Source organism: Armigeres subalbatus, chromosome 2, assembly GCF_024139115.2.
Source record: "Armigeres subalbatus isolate Guangzhou_Male chromosome 2, GZ_Asu_2, whole genome shotgun sequence".
Classification (NCBI taxonomy): Eukaryota; Metazoa; Arthropoda; class Insecta; order Diptera; family Culicidae; genus Armigeres; species Armigeres subalbatus.
The window spans coordinates 76,765,385-76,789,981 of record NC_085140.1 but is presented as its reverse complement, the minus strand read 5'-3'; the positions used below and the strand labels follow the sequence as shown (position 1 = coordinate 76,789,981).

The 24,597-nt window shown below is 39.2% G+C and overlaps 1 protein-coding gene across 12 annotated transcripts in view; it reads left to right on the top strand.

The window, feature by feature from the left end:
* Positions 1–24,597, top strand: part of LOC134209273 (calcium-binding protein E63-1) — a 370,945-nt gene that overhangs the window by 265,928 nt on the left and 80,420 nt on the right. The gene's annotated exons all lie outside the window — the stretch shown is intronic.

The window sequence follows — 24,597 nt, the reverse complement described above, 5'->3', positions numbered from 1 at the left end:
GTCGGTGTGGCCGATGAGGATCATTCCGATCCACCGGCGAGTGAAGTCGAAGCATTTAGAGACCGATACAACACGCTAACTTCCACTTACTCAGTGACTGAGTAAAATTATATTGCCCTCTCTTTTCTTCTCACGGAAATTTTACTCAGTTTCCGCCAAAAGCAGGACAACTCATAGCTATGAGTAATCCCGCTTTTGACAGAAACTGAGTAAAATTTCCGTGAGAAAAAAAGAGATAGCAATACAATTTTACTCAGTCTCTGAGTAAGTGAAAGTTAGAGTGAAACGGTTACAGCGTCTGGTGGACAAACTGTGGGCTCGGTGGGTGTCCGAATATCTACCCCTCTTTTTGCATGTTGGATTTTCGCTTTTTGGGGTCGTTAGCTTCTGGGGACATGTTGGTGAGATTCTCCTGGAGGTGTTAGAAATCCAAAAACAGCATCCAGCACTGGGGGCTGTATATGAGTTCATTCTACGAAAACTATGGGAAATTTGAGTATACCTCTTCTCAGATATTATGAAAAAGTCATCAATCTTGGCAGTAAAACGGACAGGGGTCCCGTTTGAGCTAATTTGTTACAAATTTGGCACTTTATCAAATGGATCTTATTACTTGTTTCAAATTATGAGTTCGACATGTTCTACAAAATTCAAATAATGAAAATTATTCTGTAAAATCATGATTTAATGTACACTATACCTGAAATGCCATGTTGATGGAAATTTTGATGTACAGTATTTAAGCTTTTAAAACAGAAATCGGCAAAACTATTCCGCATAACTCTCGATAATGTTAAACTTAGTCTATTCAAAGATTTAGTACGGGTTGATAGTTTATCTCAAAAACTGATTTTTTGAGAATTTTTCATGCAATTGGATCATGGTGAAGGTTACACGGACACGTTCTGGTGTGGGTAATATGGATCACAATAAAGTACAAACATTTTTTGCGCCGAAATTTTATTTTGAAAAGTTTGTATTGTTTACCTCCGATAACGCCAAGAATTCATTAGGAAATTCGAATTTCAGAGATTTGCTCAGACCAATGGCATTTTAAGTGATTTTTATTGTAACATGCTTTTTTAGTAAATTCATTGTAACTTACCAATATATCAAATTCTATGTCATCCAAACTGTCCTTGAGTTCGGAACTTATACAGCTGCGAGAATATCGTTTTTCAGTACTCAAAGCTTCATTTTGCATTCATTTATATCGGCGGTCAACGTAAGATAGTTTCAAGATATTCTGGGCATTCCAAACTGTCCTTGAGTTTTGGACTTGAGATCTACAGCTGCATAGATGCTCTGCATAGAAACACATTCGGTACTCAATTTGGTACTCAGCACTCGGTACTCCATTACACCTTCTTGATGACCTACAGATATCGTAATATATTTTTGAGATATTCTAAGTCATCCAAACTATCCTTGATTTCGTGACTTGAATTCTACAGCTGCGAAAGTAGCTCTTTAGTCACTCAAAGTTTCTAAATGTATTCAATCATGTGCATTACATCTCATGTAAGATCAAAAGCTATTGAAAGACAGTTTTTAAATACTTATACCGGATTGTCCAAACTTTTCTTGAGTTCGGGGCTTGCAATCAACAGTTGTGATTGTAGCGTTTTCCACTCTCCATTGCTTCGATGTGTGTTAAACCATTTTCTTCACATATCTTGGAAGCTATGTATATATCGACTGATTGTTTGGAAATATTATAGATCACCAAAACTGCCCTGGAATTCGGGACTTCAGATCTACTACTACTAAAAAGCCTTTTTCGTCACATTTTTTTTTGTATGTATGCATCCGTGAGTATTACATTTCCTGGAAGGTTAACAGACACAGTTTTTGAATATTCTAGGTCATTTAAACTGTCTTAAGCTTTCAAAGTAAAAAAAAAAAGGTGGGAGTGCCAATTGGCATGGGGAGTGTCCCTACTTCGGTAGGATAGCGCGTGAGCTGCTTCGGCAGGGAGTGAGTGATCTGGTTGTGCTGAGGCAGGAGTGTCATAGCGTGTCGCCGCTATTGGCACCTCGAAGCGCAGCAGAAGTCTGAGTATGGACTGCACATGCTGAGGTAGGAGTCGAGGTACCTATCGACACCTCGAGGCATGGCAGTGGAGTGTTAGAGTGAGCACCCGAAAAAAAAAAGCTTTCAAAGTAGCGTTTCTTGTCTCTCAATATCTCGAAATATGATCCAAGTTGTTCATCACATCTATTGGAAGGGAAAAGTACCGTCAAATGGGGGGAAGATGATCATTGAGGTGAAGATGATCATTTGATGTGTCAGTCAAAAGTGCCTAATTTTTTTTATGAAACGGTAGTCAACAATATTATCCGTTCAAGTACTGGGGTTAGGGACAAAAGGTCGAAAGACAAAAGGTCGAAAGGGACAAAAGGTTGAAATGGACAAAGAACTAAAACGAAGAAAGTCAATCTAGCACCAAAGTTGCACTTTTGTCATAGATTCCAAGTACTGTTACCGCTAGGCAGAAAATCCGAGTTTTTCGATTATAATCATTAAAATGTATTTTGTTGAAGAAAGAGAGATATAGTCATAAATGACCGGCACCGGGAATCGAACCCAGCCACCCTCAGCATGGTCTTACTTTGTAGCCGCGCTTCTTACCGCACGGCTAAGGAGGGCCCCAGCTCGAAATACGTATCTGTAAAGATAACAAAACGTAGTGGAATCAAATGGAAAGTCGTCTTAGACAGTTGAAGACATTCCACTAAAAGAGCTTAAATAATTTTTCCATCGCAATATAGTTTTGGATATTCTGGTTCATCCAAACTATACTTTTATTAGGGGCTTTTCTCAAAGTTGGTATATGTGTATTACTGTTGAGTATTACTGTTGAATATAATATATGCTGTTCCAGAGAAAACTTTCCTTTTCCCGGTTCAAATTTCAAACTACCGCAGCTGTCACTTCATACTTTTTCTCTGCTATTTGGCATGGCATTCTATGATAAAAACACCAATTACGATGTTTTTGTTTCAGTGTTTTGAAGATTTGCAGGCTGGCGGTGGAACTATGACAGCTGCGGAAGAACTTTGCGGAATCCGCAAAATGGAAAATTTTGAAAAGATCCGCAATATATTGGAGCTTTGAGTTTCGGAAGCCCCAAGTGACCATTAGCACTATATTTCGCCTTTTCGGTAATATAAAGCTACTAGCTGACCCGGCGAACTTCGTCTCGCCAAAATTGATCAATTTTCTGATATAATTTTTTACGTCCACAATTTATCTAGAAAACAAATCGATTCTTCAGATGGCCAGAATTTTAAAATTCCAAGCAAATTGTACGAAAAACTATTTCATCGAAAAGATTGTGTATTGATTTGCAAAGCATTCTAATTTCCTCGTAAAAAGAAGAAGAAAACGAATATGAATTAGCAGAAATTGGGCTGTCTATTCTTGAGTGATGCGCGGTCGTACAAATGCCAACTTTCTTTTATATATATAAAAATATAAATAAATAAAATAAAAATAAGAAGAAGATATAAGCCAGGCTCTATAAGCTAGTACAAAGCTTGTTTGCACTGTGACAAAGTTATGGTCGCGCGTATGGATTTTGCTGATCTACTGCTGTGGGTGTGGATCACAAGTTCTGAACTCAAGGACGATGATTTCGATTTCGATGACTCAGAATATCCCAAAACCATCAGACCATCGTCTTTAAAGTGTGATTTCTTCAGAGAAGTTGTTTATTACTTAATTTTGATGATCTAATAATTTCAAAATTCCAGAGCCTGCTGTGATGATTTATTTCCTTATTTTGAAAAGAAGGACCAAGAAATAAAATATGATCGGTAATTGTACTTTTTCAACACCGTTACAAATATTTAATTAACATTATGTCCTACTGGTTTCCTAAAGGTCAAGGGGGGAGGGGAATAATTAAAAAAAATATTGAAATTTTAAAAATCAAAAAGACACTCGGATTTGTTAAAAATGTTTTGAAAATCCGAATTTAGTTTTGTTGCCCCTTCAATTATTGTTTTTTGGAAAAAAAATCTGAGGGAGGGGGGACGGGGTGTTGACAAAATTGTTTTAAAATATTTGTATCGGCCTGATAAAAAATGGATAATGGTAAAATTGAATTTCACTGAAGACCAGTACAAGTGCTAATAAAAAATATCTCTTTGTGATTTTCATATAGTCACATCAACTTAAGATGAATAACATTTAAAAACGCAGCGCATTTGTTAAAGAATTTATTAATAACTGATGGAATTTTATGTTTGTTTCAAAAGTATAATTACTAGTCAAATATCATGTTTTGGTCTTTCCATTCTAAATAAGCAAATTTATCTTTACAGCAGGCTCTGAATTTTTGAAATTTTCAGCAAAATTAAGTGATAAACAACTTCTCTGAAGCAAAACGCTGTCAAGCCGATTTGGCGTATGGAACTTTTTTAAGAATATCGCTAAAATTGGTTTCTATGGTTTCTCGACTGATGAATATAGGGGAACGGTTCGCCACTTCATCTCATAGCTCCTATTTCCATCCCATCAAAAACAAAGCAATGGAAAGGAATTTGGTTTGTTAATTATTTTTGTGATTTTTTTCAGCAGTGAGCACGCATGTTGACAAAAAGAAGCGACGAATTTGGTGCCGTATTTCTTTGTTTAGCGATGAGATGAATATATGTACAGTGAGATGGAAATCGGAACAGTTCCCCTATGCGATGGAATTCGGTTTTACAGTCTAGATTGCGCAAACAATAATGTTTCAATTGCCCGGCGTTTCGGGTGTTTTTGACAACCTTCTTCTGCGGACTGATTTCCCCAGAAGAAGGCTGCCAAATACAGCCGAAACGTCGGCCAGGTAAAACATTATTGTTTGAACAATTTTGACTGTAAAGCTAAGAATTGTGAATGGTCCACCTATGGTCCATTTCATCATTTATTCCATGTTTGAACTGTGGCTGCCCCAGTGTGCGTCTAATGCTAGATTCCTCTAGGTTACCTGAGGATTTGTTTCTCCAGGAATTGCTTAAAGAAATTCTATGAGGAATCTCTGGAGATTTCAGAAAATCATGGAGGGCTTCCTCCAGTAGTTCTGCAGTATTTCTTATATGGTTGTTTGGAAGTTCTCAGGAATTCTCCGTTATGAAAAAATTTCTAATCTCTTTTCAATATCCATTATTATTGCACTATATAGGGGGACGGTTCGGCACTTCATCACATAGCTCCTATTTCCATCCCATCACAAAGCAATGAAAAGGAATTTGATTTGTTTCATATTTTTGTGAATTTTTTCACCAGTGAGCACGCGTGTTAACAAAAAGAAGCGACGAGATTGGTGCTGTATTTCTTTGTTTTGCGATGAGTTGAATATATGTCCAGTATGATGAAAAATGGAACAGTACCCCTAAATAGAAGTCGAAAGCAATGACCTTACGAAATCTTTACGTAATTCAACACCTCACATGTGATAAAATTAATAGAAGATTTAAGATTTAAGAAGATTAATTAAGAAATTCCTCAAAATATTTGAGAATTTCCTTGAGACTTATTATAGCAACATTATAGTTGCATTGTTAGGTTAAGGAAAACCAAGAATTGGTACCTAATTTAAGTATATTATATATGTTAATTGAAGAGGTTTTTACGCCTGGGGTTGAAACCTACGAATTACAAAATGTTTCCATCTTGACTTTTTCCCTTACCAAAAAGATGATAATAAATAAATAAATAAAGAAATTAAATAATTCTCTAATTATTGCTTGCCTGGATTTATGAATCTCTGTTAACATCTATTATTAAGTTCTATATATTGTCGAGTCGAGTCAAGTACAAGACACTGAAGACGACCACACAGTTGTGGTCGAAATACGTATCTGCAAAGATAACGAAAATTAACTAGTGGAATTAAATGGACAGTACTTAATTCGTCTTAGACGGTTTAATACATTCCACTAAAAGAGCTTTCTATATATTGTGTTTTATTATTTCTTAAATGCTCTCTATAAAAGACATAATATTGTATAAATACGACAACTGAGAGATGGACTCACCCAGTAATAAATAGTACAGCATGGAAGCGAAAGGCACCAGTCATTTTTGTATGTGTGCCATCTAGCAGTTTCCATGCCTGAATATAGGAAGAAAACCCAGTAACACTGTTTGCACGACTGGGCAACTAAGGCCCTTTCTGTCCACTTATCAACCGGGATAGTAAACGAACGAGACCCACTCTTCACCGTCTTCCGCTTCGAGTGTGCTTACGCTGACGGAAATCCCGTAGACAAATAATGCAATTTTCAATGTTTACACTGGACCGGGGGAAACTAAACTGAAGAACTTGGGCTCGCAGCAGGCGCTATGCAGCAATACAGCAAGAAAACCGGATTCGTTCATGTTATCTTCAATTTGTGCTTCAAATATAATCAGTAAGCTTCTATTTTGTGTACCCAGAAAAAATATAGGCCAATGCAATTACAATCATCAGAAATTCTCAGTCTACTTTTGACAAAATAAAGTGCATTTAATTGAATATATAGACTTCTAGGCACATAGAAATGCATGGTACTGGTATCTAGCACGTTTAGTCATGAGATCGTTTGTTACACAACCATGCGCCTCCATCTAATTTAAAAAATAAGTAAGCTCAAATATGAGCATGTAGGTTTATTCATTGGAAATCCACTATTCAGAATTGACCCAAAATGCAATAAAAGCAGCATTCTGTCAAATAATAAACATATTTAAATTCTTTGACACTGTGCAATAAACTCAACCCGACAGATTCTGCTTCCCGAGCCGACACTCTGATACGGTGACCCTCCTCGAGCCTACGGCGGCGGCGGGAACCATTGACGGAAAACCTCACCACAGCCATATATCAGTTGAACACGAGTTCCACCCTAGATATGCTATGCCTCTACCTCCCTGCACGGCGGTCTCCACTTTTCGAAGGTTACGGAACAACGCAATTGGAAGAAAACATCCAAGCCTCCCCGAAACGGGGGTGGAAATTGCTATCGTGATTGATGAAAACTTTGCATGTCTGGCGTCGATTTTCTCCGTACGAAGCACGCTTCCTTCCGCTACACAACTTTAACTCCGCAGAAAAGCAAGATTAACTCGATTTTCATAATTTCTGCTACTGTAGCTAACGCAGGGGGAGAGAAAGCGGGCCGGCCCTATATTGCGCGTGTTCACCTTGTGCTGATTCGCCGGGCGGATTGGACAAACAGCAAATGCAATTTTCTGCCTCGGTTGGATAATGATTCTATGCCGGGGGCCATCAATTCATCGCCGCCCTGGCCAAGGTCACAGGAAAGGGCTTGAATTTCACCTTGTTTACTTTGTAGCTACCGGAGGGGAGGGTCGCCTGGGGAGAAGTCAAGCAGTCTCTGGATGAGTGTGGAAAGGGAAATCGTCTGTGTGCTAAGGAGATGGGAGAAACTTGTCTACACTTGGTTTGAAATGAAAGATGGATTGCTTATCGTCTTCTAGTTTTTGCTTTTTGTACTCAACTGGACACATAACATTTGATTGAAGATAGGGATCTATGTCTATCAATGTATGGTGTATTATAAGTATGTTATAATAAAACAAATATATCTTTATGTACAGTGTGTACCTTTATTGGGCAAAGGTATATAGATCTAATGGCAGGCAATTACTCTTGGCTTAACATTTTTTTTAGTAAATTGCAATCCGCATACTCTTCTTTACAAGTACGCATTCATCGCACATGTACATAGAAAATAGTTTTGCAAATTCAACGACGCATAAAATTGCAGCTTCTCCCAACGAATGAATTAACATTCGATATTCAATTGAATTTGTTTGAATTTTACAATCAAGCATTTAAATTTATTTCGATTTAAAACATTTGCGTTTTTTTTTGCATACTCCATACATAGTGCATACATGTGCACTGAAAAAAACATTTAAAAGCACAACATATTTTTATCTGTGTAGGTAAAAAGAATAAGATTGTTGTTATCCTTTCATTGCCCATGATTTCATAGTTGACGTAATAACCATCGTACATTCCGTACATTCAGTGTTTTGAAGATTTGCAGGCTTGCGGTAGAACTTTGACAGCTGCGGAAGAACTTTGCGGAATCCGCAAAATGGAAAATTTTGAAAAGATCCGCAATACTATTCCTTTAAAGGGGCGTAGGAGATGCAGAGGATTCCTCGGTCTCTTGTAGCAATGAGTGTAGAACTAATTTTCCTCACCTTATCCTAATTCACTGTGAGGACGTGGCCGGCATCGTTATTGGTCTTGAATTTAAAAAACTCAGAAGCATGTACAGTGAGAATAGCTTCATAGATATAATCCCGAGAAAACTATTCAATTGGTGAGCTGTGCATTATTTGTTGTTTCTCGGCCAATCACGACTAACAACTACGATGGGAACAGTCAATCAAGCTAAGCTAAGCTAAGTACGGAGCTGACAAGTAGAAAAAGCAAATGGAGCTGTTACTTTTTCTTACGAAAAAATATTCCGTACTAGTTCCGCACGTAGAAGTGACATTGCTCCCATACTGAATCAGTTGTCAAATTTACTTGGGTAATTTGATCAAATTTTCCGTGAACCCATTCCATATGAGCAGTTGAGTATGTCAAACTGGCTGAAATTTTGGATGGTTGATGCGTCTATGAACGGTAGATACTATGAAATCATGGGCAGTTCATTGAAATCAAGGTTTTTTGACGTAGGATTACGTCCTTCCGGAAGATAGGGAGCAAATTCAAATCTAAGACCGTCACGAAAAGTGGTCAGGAAGTATGGGCTAATAACTCAGCCGTCTTTCAACCGGTTTTAAAGATTTTAATGTTAATCGATCGACGAACTCTTTAAGATTTTGCTCAAATATTGAAAAAATGCATTCAAGGTGCTAAACTATTGAAAAATTGAATTTTACTAGGCACTGAAAATCGGTAAACCAACCAATCGCGTATGTGCATCGCAAGCACCGACATCAAAATCGTGCAACTTACGGATTCGAATCCAATCCTCAGTTCAATTAAGTTTTCTCGGTCTAGGGCCGAAAACCTCATTAATAAAGACAATATAAAAAAAAAGTTTTTTTGGAGAGCGGACTCGACGATGACGCCTGTAGCAGCAGTCTCAACGAAAAGCGGAACATCGAGAGGCCATCACCGAAAGCAACAATCTGCGGACTATCGTTAAGTTACATTTAGTGGCGCATTGTGGAAAAAAAAATCGGTTCTTCTCAGGACCAAAATTTTATTAGAAGAAAGGGTTGATTGCAAAAATGGCATCGATTACGGTCCCCGAATACCAGTAGCGCCTTTGAAAATGTTTTCTTAATAGTGGTAACTTAGCACAAAAGTGAAATTTTTACGCAAGGTACGGACTATCGTTTGTTTGCTATGGATGATTAGAAAGGCGCATTGTGGATCAAAATCGATTCTTGTCAAATCTACCATTGTACGCAAGCGAAGGTAGAGCCGAAATATTTTTTTCAAAGTGCAAATAATATCCGCTTGGCGACGGTAGAAAGTTGAAATAGGTAGCAGTAAAAGTGAGGGAAGTGAACAACGATGACGTCTCACATCAAATCATCAACAAATGAGATTTTCCCAAGATTCTGATTTCGGTATTCTTGCTGTTTATTATTGGAAAGGCGCGTCATTGGAAACAAAATCATCATTTTACACGAGAGAAGGTTGAGCCGAGACAAAAATTTGCAAAAAATTCAAATCATAATCACTTGGTGACGGGCAAAATTCTTTGTCGATAGCAGCCCATGCGCTCCTTGCGGGGAGACGTTGCAAAACAATGTATTAGAATGGATGACGTCTATCGTGTTCCAGCGGCAAATCATAAATTGGCTGATAGTAGCAGTGAAGTGGAAATTCATTTCGAAAACTCCTCTCCTCTTTGAGTGGGACTGTGGCCCTGAAAAGGGCCGTTTTAAGTGGAGCTACGTCCTCGTTCATCCACTAGAAGCTGACTTACTTGGTGACGACTTTGGAACCCTCCGAGATGACGGGCTTGGCCAGCACGATACGCCTCGTTTACGAGGGTGTTTATAATGCTCGACACCTTCGATGAGACGCCCTTGATAATGTTTCTCTGAGCCTTGCTGCCGCCGCTCGTAGCAATAATCGTCGCTGCCGCCCCCAGTAGCAACCATCATCGCTGTTGCCTTTTCCGCAGCCTTTCCACCGCCGGTGATGTCTGGTTTGGCACGGCGATGCAATTGTCCTGCCGATTCTATCGAGAAAACCATTGAGTCCGAGGCCCCGCCATTTTGGGAGCCGTATCATTGGCATCGGCTTGCTTGCTCCGCCTTTCGTTCGTTTGTTGCCAGTGCTTTCGTATATAACCAGGGCCTCTTCTTCTTCTTCTACTTCTTCAAAGTGCGAATTATAATCGCTTGGCATTGGCTTGCTTGCTCCGAATTCCAGTTCGAGACAGCAGCACGTACGGACGTGATTTTTGCTCGCGCATTTTTTCCAAGTGTTTTGACGTAGAATTACGTCCTTCGGTAAGATAGGGGGGTCATTCCAAAGTTTCAAATTTGGGACCGTCACGAAAAGAGGTCAGGAAGTACGAGCCAATAACTCAGCCGTTTTTCAACGGATTCCGGAGATTTTGGTATGAATCGATCAGTAAACTCTCTAAGATTCTATACAACTATTGTAAACAATTGATTCAATGCATTTAACTATTGAAAAATTCAATTTCGCCAGCCAATGTTGAAATTGCACTTTAACAGTAAATTGCCTACATTTCGGCTATTAGCCATCCGGCATGAACATGCATAAAATGTTGATGATCAAATTTTGTATCCACTATCGCACTATACGTAATTCTACGTTCAATTTGCGGTCGTATGTTTAATACAACCCCCTACTTTTTTAAAGACTTTTTTAACTTGTTTTTCTTAATATAAAGAGTTCATCACTGTGGAATCAAGGTTTTCTCATAGTAAAAGACGATGCTGAAAGTGTTTCCTTTAAATGTAGGGTAAACCTTGTATTTTGGACACCTGAATATGTTTTGGACTTTTGGATATTTAGATATTTTTTCTATTTACTATTTTATAAACAAATAGGAATCATGTGTCTGTTTTGCCTCATTTATAATCACATGTCGAGCTAAATTTATGCAACAAAATATAGCCAACAGTTCAAAATATATTCAGAGATCCAAAATACCATCGTCACCCCATCCAGAATATAAAGCAATAGTGGATACTATTCTTCATTAAGAGAAGGCTGTTGCCCAGATTATAGCAATATTGAACAGGATCGTCTCCGGTCGCCCGGAATATCGCAATGTTGGATTTGATCCTTTCTTTAGAAGTAGATGTTTGTTGTTCTTTAGAAGTGGATGTACTAGCAGCACACTTGTTCCACATAGATTACTGCAACTCATATGTGACTAGATTTAGTCACAATAAAGTTGCTGCAACCATTTTTGTCTAATTGTGTTTTTATTGATATTGTATATTATCAGTATAATGCAATGGTGATTGTGAAAATGCGTTTTTATGAAACAAGATAACGGTTAGTATGAACCCTTCCTTGGAAGTAGTTTTGCCGTATAGTTTGCCCGTCTTAAAAAAAAATCTGCCATTCACCTTTTTTCTTCTTCCCTTTTTCTTCCTTCTTTATTCTTCCTTCACAAAACACAAAAAAAAGAAGAATGAAAAAAGAAGTAAGCAATGAAGCAGGAAAAAGATAATGTGTAGGTAGAAGCAAGAAGGAAGCAAGAAGAAAATGGAAGAAGTAAAATAAAGAAATAAAAAGGTAGAGTAAAAAAAAGGAGGAAAGAATGGAGGGAAGAAAATTAAGGAAGAATGAATAAAAAAGGAAGAAAGAAGAAGGGCAAAGGGGAAAATGAGTAAGAGGAAGAAAAAAGGGGAAGGAAGAAGAAATAAAGAAGGAAGAAGTAGTGCATTCCCTTTATCCTGCTTCACTTTTTCTTCCCCTTATTCCTCCTTCCTTCTTTTTTCTTTCTCCTTTCTTCTTTCTTTTTCGTTCTTCCTTCTTCCTACTTCCTCCTTCCTTCTGCCTTCTTTCTTCTTCCTTATTTCATATTCCTGCTTTTTTCTTTATTATTTCTCCTCCTTTCTTGTTCTTCTTCCTTCGTCCTACTTCCCTCTTCCTTTTTAATTCTTTCTTCCTCTTTCTTCCTTCTTGATTCAGCCTTCTTCCCACCTCTTTCTTCCTTTTTCTTCTTCTTCCTCCTCTCTTCCTTCTAGCTTTAGCCTACTCACTTCTCATTTGTTGTTTTCTTACATCACACTTCTCCCACCTACCTTTCCACTTCTCATTTATCCTTTATCACTTATTCTCATTTCTCACATTGAACTTTTCTCTTTCCGTTTTCTCACTTCTTACTTTTCAATTCCCACTATCCAGACCATTAAGCCAAGATGAACTTAAGAAAACTTTAAAAATCTCGTTGAAAAGTAATCAACAATACCTAATGACCATTCGGCATAATGACCCAGCATCATGCAAAACAATCTCCTTTATCTATGTGAAAAAATGTCTCGAATCACTTCTACTCTTCCATAGTTCAAAATTATGATCGATATGCTAAATGATTTTATGCTAACCTAAGACTCAACCTTAGACCTAATTCAAGACACACTGATGGTGGTTACCCCTAAAACGTTGCAGCTTTGTAATCCAATGAGATAGAGTTTTGAAATTTTCGAAATTTGACTTAGGAGGCCACCGAAGGCCCTCAGAAGATCCGGAACGTCCATAAAAGTGGTTAATTCATGAAACTCACCATATAGCGCGTTTTTTTTAATAAATAAAAAATTATTGTGGCGACCCATTTTGATGGACCTGGGTAGCCTGACCTGAGGTAAAGTCCGGTAAAGTGGTCAACTCATAAAACTCATAATAGAATAGGTCGTTTTTTCAAAGCTTTTTAATGTCGTACTCTGAGTAACAAAAGCTTGTTGTGACCAGGGATTGAATCCAAAAGAGAATTAAAAAGTTTCTCACTTATCATCTCTGTATACATATGATAAAGATTGATTCGGGAGGTTATTCCTTATGATAAACTCCAAACGCGGGAGGCACTAGTTCTGTTAATGTATTTCAACTTGTTCTACACAGCTGTGCGATCCCCAACACAAAGTGAGCGAGAACAAAGCGAGAATCATCACTTCTCTGTGGGGGCTGGCTATCCCTTTCTGTTTTTTCACACTTGTATACAAGTTTGATAAATTTATTATCACGGCTTGTTAATATTCGGAACAGTTTTTGCCTTTCTTTTATCGTTGTTCGTTATCTATTGAGAGTAATTTCTGCAAACCCTGGTTGTGACCCATTTAAATGTACTTGAGTAGCCACAGGGATCTTTTCTAAGATGCGGAACTTCCGTAGAATTGTTCAGTTCAGAAAACTCACCATAGAAGAACGTGGCTTTTCCAAAGCTTTTCATTGACGTAGGTATTGAAAATTATCGTTACCCATTCTTATGGACCTGAGTGGCCATTGGAGGTATTTCATGAATAATGCCCGTAATATCCCCAAAAGTTGCCAACTCAAGAAACTCGAATCATAAGAGCACGGTTTTACAAAAAATATATTATCGCACTCTGAGCAAGACATTATTGTCGTGACCCTCACTTATGGACTTAAATGGCCAGTGAAGGCCCTCTCGTGATCCACACGCATAGAGTTAAGTGACCACTGGATGTCCTCCTAAAAATCCTCCGGATTGGTCAATACTTGATACTCATCCTACTAGAGCACGATATTTTGTTAACTATTTGTTATTGGTTACTCATTGATCATCTCAAGAAGGTTGTTGTGATTCTTTCTGCGGTTTCGCGGCTACAAAGCAAGATCATGCTGTTGGTGGCTGGGTTCGACTCCCGGTCGGGGTTGGAAATTTGCCGGACTTCTGTGGGCAAAGAAGTATCACCGTTTAGCCTTATAATACTGTATCGACCCGATTTTGTCACTCCCCGATTTTATCACGTTTTTGACCCGATTCAATCTCGTCCTGATTTTATCATGTTTTCTATCCGATTTTGTCACTCCAGAAATTTTAGAAAGAAATCGTTCTTTTTATTTAGAAATTTAAGTCGTTCTTTTTATTTTTCAAATAATACCGCAAACAATCATGATTTTCATAACTTTCATTTTCGATATCAAATCATGGGTTCCGATCACGTATTTTGCTTCCTAAGGCATAAACTGATTCTTTTTTGTAAAACAAATTGAAAAATTGAAATATTTTTTTCTTTCGATTTTGTCACATTTCCTATTTTATCACCCTTAAATTCCCCAAGGGGTGATAAAATCGGGATATTACTGTATACGAATGCAAAAATTATAAATTGACTTAAAAACTTTGCAGTTAATAACTGTGAAAGTGCCTAATGATTACTAAGCTGTGAGGCAGCAATGTCCCAGTAGGGGGTGTAATGCCAAAGAAGAAGAATAATAGTAAGAGGATGTTCACAGTAATCAATATAGGGTAACGGCTGTATTTTGGACCGGGCTCATAATTTGGACCACCTAGCTTAATTTTGTATTTATATCACATAAAACTAAATAAAACATGCAACATTTAAATTTTATTGCAAAAAGAAACTATTCATAATATATCTCCTACATTTGTTTCTTATACAATATTGCAATTATTAAGAATATGTTCACGTATTTACTCATTCCGGCTGGAATAGCATTAGCATTAGCATTAGCATTGTTACGGTGTAATTCGTAGATTGGACACTAGTGATACTCATGTTTTACTTTTGAGATCCTTATCTAGAATGCTATCAGAAATCAAGAAGGGGAGTGGTCCTTGATTCCAGTCTCAAATAAAAATAACAAAAGCATGAGGATTACTACTCCTGGCCACGCCCATCTTCACCGTAACTAGGGAGAGGAAGGAAGTGTTGATGTAGTACTTACTTAACGAGAGGCCACCGACTTAGCGACACCCTCATAAGTACCACGGAGTTGGATAATGAGGAAGGTAATCGTTGGGTCAGGATTTGCCTGTAGCTGGCAATGTAACCGTGGTAGATCTTACCCCGTAACACACCACGTAAAGGTGTCTACCCAGCATTACGGGTAACCGGCTGGAATAGACCAAAACTAGGACGACATTGTAAAATTGAAGTCAACTTTCAAAAGCTGTAAGTTTATTTGTACATAGATTTAAAACATGTGAATGATGTTGGTGACTTATTAAAACCTAATTTAAGCAGTTTCATACCTCGAGCAAAACATTGTAAGTTTAAAAACAATATTCTGAGGCATGTCCAAAATAGGTTATTTTCGACATATCTTCTTTTTAATTTCAAGGTCTCTTAAACTTTTGTTTTTACCAACCATTTGTTTCTCTAGTATCAAACCATTCATAAATTACTGTTCATACCGTATTTATAAATTACCGTTCATAGATGTAAGCCCTAGAAAAATGTCTATTAAACCAACATGTACCTTTTTTATTATTTCTATACAAAAATACTGCTTATGATCGCATATCAGCCACCTTTGCTGGAATTCATATTCATATAGGACAAATATGTGATTTTGGACAGAAAAGTTAAGAAAGCTCCATGACAAGAACCAGAGCTCTCCGTCCGTGCTGCTTGCCAATGCAACAGAGATAATAGCTTAAATGCCCTTAGCTGGTAGATGTTGTTCTAAGCTTCAAAGTGCCTATTAAAATATATTGCTTAACAAGGACTTTACTGATGAAAACGCCGATAATGCTGGAGATCACTAATTTAATCTAATAGTAACATAACTTTGCAAGCAATACAAAATTGATATGGAAATGCCAATATCATCTTCCAAACTCAGACGTACATGTTCATGATAGAATTAGAGGCGAAAGTATAGAATTGATAGTTCCGTTAGGATACGGCAGGCATGAATAATGTTTTTTATAGAAGTCGATTTGAAAGCGAGCGGAGGGCAATATTTGTGATGGCACATATCACACGACCTTCTTCTGCCAAGCTGAAGGGGGAGGGAAGAATATCATTGTGCCATAACTTTTGATCCCATTGTTCGATATGGCATTTTCAAAAGGAAACAATGGAATAAGGTACTGCGTCGAATGCAATTTGTTGCAAGCAAATCGGTTAAGCATAAGTGCCTGAAAAGTTGGCGAGACTTTTTTCCGCGTTTTTGATGTAAAAAAAGAATTTTGGCCACAACTTCTGATAGCTCTTTTCTGGGACGAATTTTATTAATTGACAACTTTTGTGGATGTTCCGGATCTTCTGGAAGACTCCGGTGACTGTTCAGAAATTGAACACTTTAAAGGATGATTTATTATTCAGAGTACGATAATAAAGATCTAGGAAGAAACTGTGTTTTTTTATGATGGGTTTCATGAATTGAATTCTTTTGCGGACTTTCCGAATCTTCTTAAGGACCTCCGGTGGTCAATCAGGTTTATCACAATGGGTTACTCAGCGTTCGAAAATGGAAAACTTAAAAAAATATTTTTTTTATGAGACAAAACTGGCCAGAAATAACTTGAACGCTAGACAATAACTGAAAAGGCCTGTTCACAAATTACGTAACGCAAAAATCCGAGCTTTTGACCCCCTCCCTCCCCCCGTAACAAAATGTAACATTTTTGGTACCCCCTCCCTCCCCATATAACGCGTCACTGTGAAAATTTTAAAGGCAGTTTTTTTTTCTCTGGAGTATCTGGAACATGTGGGTTATGGTATTTTTTTAACACTGTTAGAATAGGGACGGCACATGATGAAAATCCAAGGATATCAAGAAAGCAGTCAGTAGAAACGAAAATAGAATTTGCGACCATGGCCATTTAAGTAGTTTAGCGGAACTGTTTTGTCGAGAAATATAATATTCGCTTGGTATTTGAACGCATATCAGTCCCGCTATGTGCTTGATTTTGATAATGACTAACATACGATAACGATATAATTTTTAAATTGAACTGGCTGAGCTAAAATGCAATTGCTTACTACGAAAACCCTCTTGCCTCTATTCACTTTAGCTTGGTTTGTTAGATCTAGTAATAAAATACGTGAGACAAAAATGCCTTGAAATTTCGCAACCAATTTGGCTGTCAAAACTGGCTGTCTTTCAGAATTAAAAAAATACAAATATCAGTCATACTCCAATCAGTGATTGGAAACATTAAAAAAAAACATTTAAATAAATTTTTATTCGCGTTATGCGTAACATTTGGTAGTACCCACCCCCACCTTTTAGTGTAACAAAGTATAACGCAAGTTGGACCTCCCCCCTCCCCCCAAAAGCGTTACGTAATTTGTGAACAGACCCAAAGTACTGAGTGTCAAATGATTTCAAAATCACAACTTTACACAAAGCACAGTTTCAATTCAGTTTTCCAGCAGATCTACCAAATTCGTGTTCGTTTGTGATTGATTGAGTGGCGTTTTGATACACGCCTAAAATCAATAACACAGAGATGTGTTTGCATCACACAAAACGGACCTAATGCGGAACATCCCCTAGATGAGCGATAGTTACACAGCCACAAAAATAGCTCGTGTGGTTTTATTGAAGCTTGGATTTCAATATTTTCAACAGTATTTGGTTCCTCATGAAACAAGGAATATGTACAAACGTTTACATGTTGAAAAGGACCGTTATCACGACCGTACGAGGCATTTTTGTGCCTGTGTAACTGTCGCTCATCTAGGGGATGTTCCACATTAGGTCCGTTTTGTGTGATGCAAACACATCTCTGTGTTATTGATTTTAAGCGTGTAATTTACTTATTTACTCCATTGATCGACAAGAAAATCTAAGAAAGCATCCAAAAGCAAACTTTAGTTATCGCTTGAGTCCGCCAAACGTAACGATTTTTTTTTAAGTCAATAAGTAAAAGCTTTATTTTTAAAACTTACGTTTGCGGCGGTACGCACTTTTAAATGGGTATTATGTAATGAATGTGAATTTGGTTGTGAAGTTGTTCTCAAACTTTTTCATGCTTGCTATTAAACGCTTGTTTTTTCGATCCCAAATTGTCAAACATGACTTGTGTATATCCGCCAGATTATGGTGTACTGACTATAGCTAAAGACTCGCCACCAAATAAATTAATCACATTAATTTTTCACATTTTTTTTTAAATACTGTCAAACAGAGGCAGCTCGCTGCTCCATCAGCACTCCGCCCCAAATGGACGCGACACAGCAGTAAACAATTCAGTTGATTAATTGCCACTAATTATATCGACTTTGTTGTGATAAACAAACATCAGAGCAGAACTGGAGTGGGTTCGCAGCGTCCCCGAGGCTGTTCAAACGATCTGCTGCACTGTGGGAAAGTTTCAAATTTACAAAATTTGCATTCGATTTAATATTTTCATTCAGGATCAGCGAAATTATAATCAATTGTTCGAAGTAGGTAGGATGCTTTCGTAGCTCTTGCCAGCATAGACGTAGGATTGCCAAGCCGGAGATTGTGAGCTCCATTCTTGTGAGCTCAATTTCGAAACTTGTGAGCATAGTCGAAACCGAAATAGGGGACTAATAAAGCTGGATTTTTTTTTCGCGTTTCGTACGTTCAACCTGCGCTAATTTAATTAGGCCCTTGTTAGATTAGCGCACTACTAGCGAAGTTAGGTTTAACGTGCGGATTGCGAGAAAAATCTAACTTCGCTAGTCGTCCACTCCGGTTTTCACGATGGAGTTGGACATTTTCAAGCAATGGCAAGTAGAGAAAAACTCAGCGGCGAAACAAGAAAAACACCCGCTCTTCAAGCTTTGCAGCATGCGTACAAAATCGTGGTGGATTATGAAACGGCAAGTACCTTTCATCTCGCAAAGAAACACAAAGTACAACACTCATGGCGCTCTTGGCAATAAACCAATGAAAGTGATCATCGGAGGCTGGCCCTAAAACCCACCGAATACATTGAACGCATGATAGCAGAGATGAAGACCGCATATCTTTAGGAGTGAGTTGCGAAATAATGGATGTCATGAAGTGCGGTAACTGCAACGACTGTCAAAGTGCCGCACGAAATCCAATCCAAATCCAATCGAGATCCAATCCAAATGCAATCCAAATCCAATCCAAATCCAATCCAAATCCAATCAAAATCCAATCCAAATCCAATCCAAATCCAATCCAAATCCAATCCAAATCCAATCCAAATCCAATCCAAATCCAATCCAAACCAATCCAAATCCAATCGAAACCAATCGAAACCAATTCAAACCAATCCAAATCAATCCAACCAAACCAATCAATCCAACCAAACCAATCCAAACCAATCCAAACCAATCCAAATCCAAATCCAAACCAAACCAATCCAAACCAATCCAAACCAATCCAAACCCAATCCAAATCCAAGCCAAATCCAATCAAACCAATCCAAACCAATCCAAATCCAATCCAAATCGAATCCAACCAATCCAAACCAATCCAAACCAATCCAAACCAATCCAAACCAATCCAACCAACCCAAATCTAATCCAAATCTAATCCAAACCAAACCAAACCAATCCAAACCAATCCAAATGCAATCCAAACCAATCCAAACCAATCCAAATCAATCCAAACCAATTCAAACCAATCCAATCCAAATCCAATCCAACATCTAATCCAAACCAATCCAAACCAAACCATCCAAATCAATTCCAAACCAATCCAAATCCAATCCAAACCAATCCAAATCAATCCAAACCATCCAAACCAATCCAAACCAATCAAACCAATCCAAATCCAATCCAAACCAATCCAAACCAACCGATCCCAAACCAATCCAAACCAACCAAACCAACCAAACCAATCCAAACCAATCAAACCAATCCAAACCAACCAAACCAATCCAAACCAATCCAAACCAATCCAAACCAATCCAGATCCAACCAAATCCAATCCAAACCAATCCAAACCAATCCAAACCAATCCAAACCAATCCAAACCAATCCAAACCAACCAAACCAATCCAAACCAATCCAACCAACCAATCCAAACCAATCCAAATCCAATCCAAACCAATCCAACCAATCCAAACCAATCCAAACCAATCCAAACCAATCCAAACCAACCAAACCAATCCAAACCAATCCAAACCAATCCAAACCAATCCAAACCAATCCAAACCAACCAAATCCAATCCAAACCAACCCAAACCAATCCAAACCAATCCAAACCAATCCAAACCAATCCAAACCAATCCAAACCAATCCAAACCAACCAAACCAATCCAAACCAATCCAAACCAACCAAACCAATCCAAACCAATCCAAACCAATCCAAACCAATCCAACCAATCCAAACCAATCCAAACCAATCCAAACCAATCCAAACCAATCCAACCAATCCAAACCAATCCAAACCAATCCAAACCAATCCAAACCAATCCAAACCAACCAAACCAATCCAAACCAATCCAAACCAAACCAACCAAACCAATCCAAACCAATCCAAACCAATCCAAACCAATCCAAACCAATCCAAACCAATCCAAACCAACCAAACCAATCCAAACCAATCCAAACCAATCCAAACCAATCCAAACCAATCCAAACCAATCCAAACCAATCCAAACCAATCCAAACCAACCAAACCAATCCAAACCAATCCAAACCAATCCAAACCAACCAAACCAATCCAAATCCAATCCAAACCAATCCAAACCAATCCAAACCAATCCAACCAATCCAAACCAATCCAAACCAATCCAAACCAATCCAAACCAATCCAAACCAATCCAAACCAATCCAAACCAATCCAAACCAATCAATCCAATCCAAATCCAATCCAAATCCAATCCAAATCCAATCCAAATCCAATCCAAATCCAATCCAAATCCAATCCAAATCCAATCCAAATCCAATCCAAATCCAATCCAAATCCAATCCAATTCCAATCCAAATCCAACTCAAATCCAATCGAGTCTACATGTTCGGAAGCCTCAATTTGAGAGTAATGAAGTTTTTTTGGAAAAGCTCAGTTGCTTCTCGAAAGCCTCCTTCTAGACAGCTCGGAAGACTTTTTTCAAGAGGCTTGGAAGCCTTCTTTCAAAAGTTTCGGAAACCTACTTTCAAGAGGTTTAGAGGCTTTCTTTACAGAGGCCCGAAAGTTCCCTTTTAAGAAGCCCAGAAGCCTTCTATCAAATGCCTCGGAAGGCTAGGACACCTCTTTTCAAGACCCGGAAGCCTCCTTTCAAAAGGTTTGGAAACCTACTTTCAAGAGGTTCAAAGGCTTCCTTTACAGAGGCCCGGAAGTTCCCTTTTAAGAAGCCCAGAAACCTCCATTCAAAAGGCCCGAAAGCCTCCTTTCAAGAGGCCCGGAAGCCTCATTTCAAGAGGGGAATCCTCCTTTCAAGAGGCCCGGAAGCCTCCTTTCAAGAGACCGGAAGCCTCTTTTCAAGAGGCCCGGAAGCCTTCTTTCAAGAGGCCCGGAAGCCTCCTTTCAAGAGGCCCGGAAGCCTCCTTTCAAGAGGCCTGGAAGCTTCCTTTCAAGAGGCTCGGAAGCCTCCTTTCAAGAGGCCCGGAAGCCTCCTTCCAAGAGGCCCGGAAGCCTCCTTTCAAGAGGCCCGGAAGCCTCCTTTCAAGAGGCCCGGAAGCCTCCTTCCAAGAGGCCCGGAAGCCTCCTTCCAAGAGGCCCGGAAGCCTCCTTTCAAGAGGCCCGGAAGCCTCCTTTCAAGAGGCTCGGAAGCCTCCTTTCAAGAGGCCCGGAAGCCTCCTTTCAAGAGTCCTGGATTCTGGAAGCCTCCTTTCAAGAGGCCCGGAAGCCTCCTTTCAAAAGGCCCGGAAGCCTCCTTTCAAGAGGCCCTGGAAGCCTCCTTCAAGAGGCCCGGAAGCCTCCTTTCAAGAGGCCTGGAAGCCTCCTTTCAAGAGGCCCGAAGCTCCTTTCAAGAGGCCCGGAAGCCTCCTTTCAAGAGGCCCGGAAGCCTTCTTTCAAGAGGCCCAAGCCTCCTTTCAAGAGGGCCCGGAAGCCTCCTTTCAAGAGGCCCGGAAGCCTCCTTTCAAGAGGCCCGAAGCCTCCTTTCAAGAGGCCCGGAAGCCTCCTTTCAAGAGGTCCAAGCCTCCTTTCAAGAGGCCCTGAAGCCTCCTTTCAAGAGGTCCGAAGCCTCCTTTCAAGAGGCCCGAAGCCTCCTTTCAAGAGGCCCGGAAGCCTCCTTTCAAGAGGCCCGGAAGCCTCCTTTCAAGAGGCTCGGAAACCTCCTTTCAAGAGGCCCGGAAGCCTCCTTTCAAGAGGTCCGGAAGCTTCCTTTCAAGAGGCCCGGAAGCCTCCTTTCAAGAGGCCCGGAAGCATCCTTTCAAGAGGCCTGGAAGCCTCCTTTCAAGAGGCCCGGAAGCCTCCTTTCAAGATGCCCGGAAGCCTTCTTTCAAGAGGCCCGGAAACCTTCTTTCAAGAGGCCCGGAAGCTTCCTTTCAAGAGCCAAGGAAGCCTCCTTTCAAGAGGCCTGGAAGTCTCCTTTCAAGAGGCCCGGAAGCCTCCTTTCAAGAGGTCCGGAATCCTCCTTTCAAGAGGCCCGGAAGCCTCCTTTCAAGAGGTCCGGAAGCCTCCTTCCAAGACCCCCGGAAGCCTCCTTTCAAGAGGCCCGGAAGCCTCCTTTCAAGAGGCCCGGAAGCCTCCTTTCGAGAGGCCCGGAAGCCTCCTTTCAAGAGGCCCGGAAGCCTCCTTTCGAGAGGCCCGGAAGCCTCCTTTCGAGAGGCCCGGAAGCCTCCTTTCGAGAGGCCCGGAAGCCTCATTTCGAGCGGCCCGGAAGCCTCCTTTCAAGAGGCCCGGAAGCCTCCTTTCAAGAGGCCCGGAAGCCTCTCAAGAAAAAGGTTGAGAACCGCTGTTTTATTGGAATAAGAAATATCAACATGTTAACATAAAAATAAAACAATTTTTCATTTTACACTGTTAATAATGAGAGGTTTTATCTAGTACTGTTATTTCTCGATTTAAATGAGAGGTGTCAAGCGATGTTTACAGAGCTCTCATTCACAGAAACGCGAATGATGAAAGGCATGCTAAGCAAATTTCACCAAATTACGTAAAGAACATCACTTAATGAAAGAAGCGCTTGTACAAATAAGATGAATTATCCATCAAAAAGTGAAAGGGGCGAGAGTTAATATTTAGCCCTGAAAACAAAACAAAAAATCGCATTTTATAATTGTTTGATTCAAAGCAAAATTCAGTTGCCTTCAATATCCCCTTAAAACAGCAAAGAAATTTTTGGGTTGAACACAGTGAAAAGCGCCCTAATGCTCATCAGGCTCCTTTTGATAATATTGGTCATATTTACCCTATATACAACATTCATTCGAGTAAATTGGTATTATGTCCACCAAACGTTATAATGTGTCACCACAGTGTCGACAGCATCATAAAGTAGCGCACCTCCAATGCTCTAGCATCGAAATGCCGCCTTGTAATGGATGTCGCTTTCATGGATATGCGCGGGTGGCGATCGATGTGGGTGAAACGAAGTGTGAAGTTTGTTCACGGTTTGGCAATGGTCCTGGCGGCAAAATCTCAAGGCTTATGATGATGGTGCGCAGAATTTTCCAAACGTTGTCCTACAGGTAGACCATTACTGTCGAGTAGCACGTGGCATTGAAACGAAATATAACAAGTGGGATGCGCACCAGCAGCGTCGTGATAAATACTATGAGAAGTGGATCCACATGCGTGGGTTATTGAAATATTAACAACCGTTGAACATTCTAATTAACAGAACTGGCTATTTATCATGGGTTAAACAAACGAAGCAAAGTGAAAAATATATCATACTTAAAGCATGCTCTGTAGTTAAAACAACACACAAGAAACGCTACTTATTTATGCCGTCAGTTATCAGATTTAAAATTAAGATGGATTTTTTGAGTGCTCGAGAAAGATTTTTTTTATAATAATATTTATTATCGGATCGAGCGTTGTTTATTCTCAAGTGTAACTTAAACATTTTAGCAAACATTTTCTAGTTTACCGTTCTCGTTTTTCAAGATCCTACTGGTATGCTGCACTGGATTGTCTCCTAATGAATTGTCAAAATTCTCCAAAGCTCAATTCTCAATATGTTATTGCTGGTAATGAATCATCATTTTGAGAAGAGTTATAATCAAATGCATCCGGGTGGATCAGTTGCAAGTAAATCCAATTTTCGAGTGGGTTGGTTCATTTTCAATATCTTCTACGTGCGAGTAGACGTTTGATCCGGGTGGATCAGTTGGAAGTAAATCCAATCATCCTGGAGTAAACACAAATGATAACGCATACTGCTAAATAAAAATGCTATGGAGACCATAAACCCTAATCGAGGTAAAGTATCAGATATATTAGTTTGAAACAAATTTATTCTTGCATAGCACAGATAGTTGCAGAAACCAGGTCGTGTGGTGAACAACACATCCGGCATTATTGCAGACATTGCATGTAACGAATATTGTGTGTAGAAAGCATGATTTAAACCTGGAAAATTTCGGAAAGATGTCAAACCGGCCATTACTTGCAATCCCACACAAGCTACCCTAAAGCCTAAATATATATATTTTTTTACTCTAATTTTCTACATCTTAAAAGTGCGAACATAGTTTTGATCCTTAACCTTGAAAAAGAATGGCTCACTGATAAATCAATACCAAACGTGCTGAAAGCTACTAAACACGTGACCTTTGTGCTCTCTCAACATA